The 8,950-nt window shown below is 41.4% G+C and overlaps 2 pseudogenes; one reads left to right on the top strand and one right to left on the bottom strand.

Moving 5' to 3' along the window:
• Window positions 1–3,732: 3,732 nt before the first annotated feature.
• Window positions 3,733–5,336, bottom strand: LOC134209932 (thymus-specific serine protease-like; annotated as a pseudogene).
• Window positions 5,337–5,844: 508 nt separating this feature from the next.
• LOC134216856 (thymus-specific serine protease-like) lies at window positions 5,845–7,384 on the top strand (annotated as a pseudogene).
• Window positions 7,385–8,950: the final 1,566 nt, after the last annotated feature.

Raw genomic sequence — 8,950 nt, 5'->3', positions numbered from 1 at the left:
TTTGCATGATTTTATCTTTAAACGAAAGCTATGTCTTTGCCATTGAACGCTTTAAAATGTTTTTGTAATCGGACATTTAGCTTTCGAGATATTTGTGAAGTACGAACATGAGGCATATTTTTAGAAAACTAATAAAAAATTGCCACATCAATATCTCAGCCATCTATGGTTCGATTTGAACTCTTTCGGGCTTCAACGGTTGCAAATCATCGGGCTTGGTTGCAAAGCAAATCTGCAGCATTTGTGCATTTTTATTGAAAATTTAAAAAAAATCCATAAATATCCCTTTTTACCCTTCTTACACCCTAAGAAGGGTATTAAGATCACTTGAAAATGGACTTTTTATCCGAGACTCGGAGACCCAAGTCATATATACCAATCAACTCAGCTCGACGAACTGAGCATGTGTATGTATGTGTGTGTGTGTGTGTGCGTGTGTGCGTTACAAAAAATGTCACATCTAGATCTCAGCCGTCTGTGAACCGATTTGCATGATTTTATCTTTAAACGAAAGCTATGCCTTTGCCATTGAACGCATTGATTTTTTTTTTGCAATCGGACATTTAATTTCCGAGATATTCGAGAAATACAAATATTAAGTGCAAAATAATGTCACATGAATATCTCAGCCGTCTGTAAACCAATTTGCATGCTTTTATCTTTAAACGAAAGCTATGACTTTGCCATTGAACCCATTGTATTTTGTTTTTGCAATTAGACATTGGGTTCCGGAGATATCTCTGAAATACGAACATAAAGCATTAGACGTATCAACTTCACACATTGGTAAAATATGTCCCATCAAGATCTCAGTCGTCCTTGGACCGATTTGTGCGATTTTATCTTTAAACGAAAGCTATGTTTTTGTCATTGGACCCATTAATTTTTTCTGCAATCGAAACCGAATTTCGTTTCAGAGATATCTGAAATACAAATGAATATGAGACATATTTTTCAGACTACTAATGAAGAATTGTCACACCAATATCTCAGCCGTCTATGACCCGATTTGAACTCTTTTGGGCTTAAACAGAAGCTGTAATATTGCCATTTAAGTGGAAAATCAAATCTGCAGTCTTTTTGTATTTTTAAAATTGTTAAATTTCCAGAAATATCCTTTTGCCTTTCTCGTATAAAGTATACTGTAAAGGCTATAGGATCGCTCCAAAACCGAACTTTTGATAGAAGCCCCGGAGACCCATAGTGTTATATACCAATAGACTCAGTTCGACGAATTGAGGTGATGTCTGCATGTGTATGTGTGTATGTGTGTATGTGTGTGTGTACAAAACATGTGAGACACAATTTCTTTGGTACTTAGCATTATTCGATTTACTCGCAACAAGTTGCAGTGATCGACATGGATTGCCGGACTTGTTGTTTCCCTATTGAAATTGGCCCGATCGGTCATTGTACGTTCCAAAGGCTGAAAAACATTATTTGTTTTTTCTGCCAAGGTCCCCCTTGGAAAAAAATTTCAAAAACGAAAAAAATTTTTTCAAAGATTTACGCAGCAATGCATTCAAATGGCCGCAAAAATACATATGAATTGATGGAAAAAGTAAAATTCATCCCCTAAAGAACTTTTTCGACCTCTCCTCTCATGTGTTTTTCTTATCATTTAATGCGCAGAAGGCACCACCAACGCTGAGTGATTGATCTGGGTTTTTGCCTTTCTCGTATACTGAAAATATACCTGTAAAGGCTATATGATCGCTCCAAAACAAACTTTTAGAAGCCCGGGAGACCCATAGTGTTATATACTGATCGTCAGCTCTGACGAATTGAGGTGATGTCTGTGTGTATGTGTGTGTGTGTGTGTGTGTGTGTGTGTGTGTGTGCGACCTATGCGCACCCACCCAAAAAGAAAATATCCATTTTTCAGTACTTATCCTTAACCGATTTACTCGCAACAAGTTGCATTCGACGGGGACACTCGACTGCCATTGTTTCCTATGAAAATTGGTCAGATCGGACTATGGTGCTCCAGTAAGTTATGGCCAAAATACTTTTTTTATAATGCACGAGAAGGGCACCATTACCAATTAATCAGGGTTTTTATACGAAAAATCGCTAAAAAATTTCACTCATTTTTTCAGGCACTCTTCTCAACTGATTTGCTTGCATTAAATTTTTGTATATTCGACGCAGAATGTCTCATATTTTCTTATTGAAAATTGTCCAGATCGGACTATGGGCTTAGATGTTCATGGCCGGCACTTGGACATTAATTTACAATTGTTATGAAAACTCATATGTGAATATATGCTACGTTATAGTGGAAGATATTGATTTGGAAAATGTATTGGAGGTAACCACTTTCCCTTCGATGGGACTCGAACCCATGACCCAACAGTACGCTTCACTGGTGCTTTAACCAACTAAGCTACGAAGGACCTCCGTCGGTCTTCGCAACCCTAGAGGCTACTGAACGAGCTCGAGATTCCCAAATTGAACGCATAGTCAAATCACTCGCAATCCATTTCTCAAGCCAATACTTCCACATGTATTGTGAAAAGAGTTCAAAAAGTCTAGCTCACTTTTTTAGCACTTAGACTTCATCTATTCCCTAAAGCAACACAAGTTCAACAAATCTGGTTGCAGTAACCATATAGTGACTGAATCGGTCATATATAAGTTACTGTGATTGATGTGCAATATGTGTAGCTTCTCAGGTCGCTCGCAAACAGATTGCATTCGACGCAGAATCTTGTCCCATTGTTTCCTATTGAAACTTGGACGGATCGTACAATTGGGTCAAAAGTTATGGCGAAAATAGGCCTTTTAAAACTACAAAATAAAATGCAAAATAATTTTTTTGCTCTTATGTTAATCCGATTTGTTTGCAACAAATTGCGTTTGGCGAGAATTTTTTTTATGCATATAAACAAATATGAAAAATAAGACCAATCCACATATTGGAGTTATTTTAGATTTTCCAAACCTTTTGAACGAACGAGAAAGGCACCATCACCGCTAGGTGGATTAATCTGGGTTTTTATTTTGAAATCGTTAAAAGCATGATAATATCAGTTATTTTATATTCAATTGAAGGTCATATGCATAGAAATTGTAATATGCACTGGGCACACACAACCATTCAAAAGTGTAAGAAGGGTTGCGTTCACTGTAGGTGGATTAAGTCGGGTTTTTTATATTGAAGACGATAAAAAATTATCACAAGCGTTTCCTTAGCGACCAATGTTTGCTTTATGTTTATTTCGCTTTCTATTAATATACGACTTTCACACTTGTGTCTTGATGCTGCTTGAATTATTTTATTTGTAAAAATATTAAATAATATTTTTATAAAACTAGATTTTTTTCCTTTTACTATTACCATAATCGCATACCTATCGACTCAGATCAAAGAACTAGATATAAAATGAATGTTACAAGATAGTGCCACTTCAAGATCTCAATAGTTTGCTATCTGATTGAGCTCTCTTAACTATAAGCGGAAGCTAAAATATTGCCATGAAATGCATTTTTTTTCAACCGGATGTTGGATCCTGTCGATATCTCTGAAATCCGAAAAAATACCAACTGTAGATTCGAACTTTTTTCGAGCATAAAACTTCATTTATTTGTTATGCAATTAAAGTTCATGTTTATGCATTAAAAATGTAGTATTCTGTTCACCCATAACCTTTCAAAAGTGTAAGAAGGGTTCCATTCACTGTAGGTGGATTAAGTCAGGTTTTTATTTAGCAAATCAGTTGATTTTCAGGCTCATATACCTATAATGGTCTAAATATAGACATTGGATTTGTTAATACACTAGAGGGAACATAAAATTATAATATAACTAGTTTGAATTAACCCATCTACGAATAGTATTCGTAACCATTTCCTTGCTACGCCTCAGTTCATCTGAATCTTCAGCAGAAATTGATGCCAGATCTTTGCCGTGTACAGCATTCGGAATGACGTTTACATACGTGTTAGGCGACCTGATTGCTCTGACGCCAGCAAAGCGCCACGGATCAAGACCACCATGAGTGAAAATGCTGTTTCTTATTTCAGGACGGCTACCACCGTAGAAGTCGTTCGTTTGTGCCGTCAGTTCTTCGAACTTGTCGCGAGTTAGCCAGCTGTCGAACAGTCGCTCGCAAATACCGTGGAAAAGTTCGGTAGAAAACCGTTGGCCAAATGGCTGATACTGTGACGTCGTCGTAATGGGCCATCCCAGTTCGGTACAGCGCTGGAACAACCATTGGCGTTCACCGGACTCGACAATTTCGCTTTCCCAGTTGATTGGTGCATAAGTATCTACAATTGTTTGGAAATCCATCGAGAGGCAGACTGCATTTGGGGAAGCGATTTTCAGCCAACCAGCCAGTGCAAGAAGGCTATTTTCCTGATCAGGATCTGTCAATGGTCTGCACAGACGTCTGATATTTTCCTGGAGATCCTTGTTTACAACTTCCAAACTGATTTCGTAGAAGATACCATAGAAAAATGCTTGCACGTCCAGTGAATTGGTAGCGTTAATGGGCTCACATGTGTTGAATAGTTGATTTAATTGGTTGGAGATTCCAATATCTATGAGATTTTCGATAGTACGGAAACCACTCCAAATGGTGTTATAGCAGTCATTACCACCAAAACGTCTAATTATCTGTCCAACTTCTTCAGTAAATGCACGAAAATCAGATGAAGTCTGTACAATTCCACTCGATGACCATACTCCATCCACCAAATGGGGGAATCGTTGACGCATCCATTGCGCTAGAGAGGCAGAATAGCCAACTCCAGCAAGGATCACCTTCGCACTAGGATCCTGTACAACTTCTTCTTTGATATGTGCGATGAACATGGCCAGTTCAGATAAAATATGTACATTGTGCAAATATCGTAGATTGTTGCGACTAATGTTTCTGTAAATGATAGTAACGGAAATCAAAATTTGGTATCACACATCAAGTTCTTATTACTTACTCAAGCGGTTTGCTCTCCCCGTAGTACCGCAGTTCGTTCGCTACTAAAAAGCCGTTCAACGCTGCAGCAATATCCACGAAGTGGCCCTGCTCAACGTACGCGCCTCCAACGTCCACGGACCACCGATGAACAGGGAAAATCGGGCCGCCTCTGCGGTAGTACTGGTTGTTCGTTACGTACCGCATCGGAAAACTCCCCGTGTTCTGGGGATTTGTGTAGCCTTGTCGTAGATTCACTGTGTTCCAGATGGCAGTATGGTTTGACTCCGCATTATTCCCCAATTGCGGTATGATTCTGTGAGTTCCAAATAATAACGGGCGACTTGGGTTGATGTCTATGGCTGCGGAAGCGAGCGCAACCGCGATACCAAGAATTAAGGCTACTTTCCCAATCATAGTGACAGGTGAACGAAATACAAATGCTTGTTCATGATACGCGCGGCTTTTTTATAGTATTGTTGGGTGTAAGCTTTCCGCTTATCTTATATTGTTAGTAATCGTATGCGTGCATCTTGACCCGTTACTATGAACGGATACTTGATGATCAGAGATAGGTACAGATAAACACAAATGATAATCTCAATCAAGTCTTATCTTGGTTTTACATTTACGACCGACTCGTGATTTTCTCATCGACAATATGTATCAATCTTGTCCGATTTTATTATTTCGTCAATCATTTAGCGCCATTCACGTTTATTACTCATGCCCAATTTCACCCCAAACTGTATCCGGAAATCAGTTCCAAGCTGTGATTGCCTCACCTCACAGGTGCGATGCATGATGCTCCAAGATCCACGGATTAGATTTGGACACACGTTTGTTTACATTCAGATAAGGAGTTAGAATGTTAACTTATAAAAGCTCAAGCTACCAAAACAGCAAACGAAGTGTAACATTCGAAATGTGGATCTCTACAACATTGGTGCTAAGCATTGCGATAGCCTTCGTGGTTGCTGCCATCGGCAGTAATCCTGCCAGACCAGTACTGTTCGGCACTCAGCGAACATTGCCACCTTTACCAGTCAACAGTGTTAGTGACAGTAGCAACTATACAGAGTGGCACCTATTCGAACAACGGCAAAGCCATTCGAATGCCCACAGCATTAACACATTTTCCATGCGGTATGTAAGCAATACTCAATTCTACCGACCTGGCGGACCAATTTTCCTGTTTGTCGGAGGACCATGGGACTTGGAGCATCACTTTGTCGAACAAGGGCACTTTGTGGATTTGGCGGCAGAGAATGGCGCCTATTTGGTAGCGAACGAATTGCGCTACTACGGAGAGAGCTTGCCCGTACCGTAAGATCTTTATCTTTAACGAGCAGCGATAGTTAATTAACTTGATTTGAATTTACAGTAACGCATCTCGAGTCAACCTGCGACTACTCGCAATTGTTCAAGCTTGGTACAGATCTGGCCCGATTGATTGATTGTACATGTTCGTACTGAAGTATTGGGTGACCCTGAAGCGAAGGTAATTCTGGCCGGCGTTGGATTCTCGGAACACTGGCACATTGGACGCGGCTTCGATATCCTCATCTTGTTCACGGAGTTTGGGCATCCGGAGCCATGCTGCAAGCTAATGGAAATTTCAGTGAATTTGCTGAAGAGATCGGTGTTTACATTCGCCGATATGGAGGCAATGACTGCTACGGAGCAATTTGGACGGGTTTCCGAACCGCCGAAAATTTGATCGATGCAGGGCTTTCCGACATAGTGGACAATCTATTCAATGTATGCACACCGATAAATGCCACCAATCCACTGGACGTTGAAGCATTTTTCTACGGTGCTTTCAACGAAATAGTGTCAAACACTTTGCGTGCCAATCTTAGAACTAACATTATAAACATGTGCAACTCGTTGACTCATGCCGATTATGATACTGGCTTGAACGCATTGGCGAGCTGGATAACCGGTCGATATCCCGATGCCGAATGTCTTGCAATGGATTTGGATAGCGTTGTACCAAACATTCCAGGAAACTGATTGGCAGCAGGATATTCTCAAATCTGGCGATCGTCAGTGGTTTTTACCAGCGGTGTACCGAACTGGGATGGCCTCTGACGGCGGACTCACAAGACCAGCCATTTGGTGTTCGATTTTCTGCAAACCTTTTTAGTCACATTTGTCAACAAGTTTTTGACGGATGGCTAACTACGGATGTTTTCCAATCACGTATTAGCCAGACAAATGTCTTATATGGTGGAAACCAGCCAGAAATTCCGTACGTTTTCTACACCCACGGTGGTCTGGATCCGTGGAGGTTTGTCGGGGTGACCAGTGTTCCGTACAACAACACCTACGTCAATGTGATTCGGGGTGCCCTTCATGGACAAGACATGGAATCAATCTCCGAGCAGGACTGGGAAGCTCTGAGGCAAAGCAAGGAAGAAGTTCGTGCAGCAATCCGACGGTGGGTGAATAGAAGGGTTTGATTGTTTGATTCCAACGCATAGAATAAGTCGACTGTGCTGGGAACGTGATTTAAAAAGATATAAATACACAAAGAGATATGTCATTGAACAACTGCCGATTTGCTGCAACTACAAATACAAATGCCACGCCAGAATTAAAATTGAAGATGATGAAAAATAAAATTGCTAAATTGTTTCAAGGTTACGACATCAAATCTACAAACTTAGTTTTACGAAACGGGCTCGGCACACGAATCATCATGCTCGCAGCAGCAGAGCTATCGATAGTCAGCTCCAAAATTCTTGGCCAGTCCAGTCACACCACAGCTTGCGCAAAATTTTAGTGATGTTATTATCCCAGTTCCTACCGGAAGTGCTATACACATTGTCATTTTTACAGCACCCACCCGCATCTAGTGTTAGGCAGAGTGTATGTAATTAAAAGTGGCGACACTGTCAGAATTGGAACAAAATTCATCTGTCATTCCCATACAAAATCGTGTTCCAAACGAGCAGGAGACCTGACAAATACTGCACATGTCGGCACTCTTAATTACATATACTTTGGTGTTACGCTACCCGTGATTATATTTCGAGCGCACAGTGCGTAATATAGCCGCGTTCGTGACGCGTAACCTCGCTTCTTTTCGTATTCGATACCTTCCAGAGGATAAAGAGAAGCAGCAACATTTGAAAAACAGTGAAACGTGCGCCTCCATATAGGGGAAAAGTGGGTGAAACCGACACCTTAAGCAGCTTTACAGTTCCCCAATCTATGAAGCAATTTTCCGGTCTAGAAATTTCATACAAACATACATTGGCTCTTCATGCATCCATGTGGTCTCAGGACAATATTTCTTGATAGAATTTGATTTATGATGAAAACGCGAACAGTCCTGGCTAACCCGGCGTAACAGTGTCGACTGGACGCGGTATCAACGGTGCGTGGGACAATACATCGAACCAGCGGTATCCGGTGTCATCAAGACGTCGACGAGCAGCTGCACGCCATCCAGGAAGCGCTCTCCCTATCCGCGAGCAGAATGTATCAAAGGCCCAGCGGGTAAGCAACACCCTGACCTTGATACACTCACTAAAGATTTTATCCGTCTGCGAAATGTCACTCGCAGGCGTACCAACGTATGGGCTGCCTGCGCTTAAGACCCGATGCAATCTTATCTTACTTATCTTATGGATCCTGTACACCTCCGGAGGTGCAAAGGCCGACTTGAAGATCTCCATCCGAGCGTTGCCGGCTATCGCTTTAACCTGTTGCCAGGTTAGATTTCAGTCGACTTCTTTTATTTCTTTATTGAGGCCTTCGTCGCCATAAGCCTCTGGGCCTGCCTCTGCTGGATGTCCCTTGGGTTCCACACCTCTACGTAGAGTGTGGCCGCCAGCACCCACTTCGATCCCGAATTTCGTTGCTATCGGACTCTGGTGACTACGACGATGGAGCTCGTTGTTTGAGATCCGTTGTGAGGCCACCAGGCCCGATTTTACCGCAGGCATCTGTAATGAACACCTGCAGCCGTTGGCGTTCTCCACTGATACACCATGTTTCGTTAGCGTATAACAGCACAGATT

The sequence above is a fragment of the Armigeres subalbatus genome, chromosome 2 (assembly GCF_024139115.2).
Source record: "Armigeres subalbatus isolate Guangzhou_Male chromosome 2, GZ_Asu_2, whole genome shotgun sequence".
Classification (NCBI taxonomy): domain Eukaryota; kingdom Metazoa; phylum Arthropoda; class Insecta; order Diptera; family Culicidae; genus Armigeres; species Armigeres subalbatus.
The sequence above is the reverse complement of the archived record's forward strand: the minus strand, read 5'-3'. Positions and strand labels throughout refer to the sequence as shown.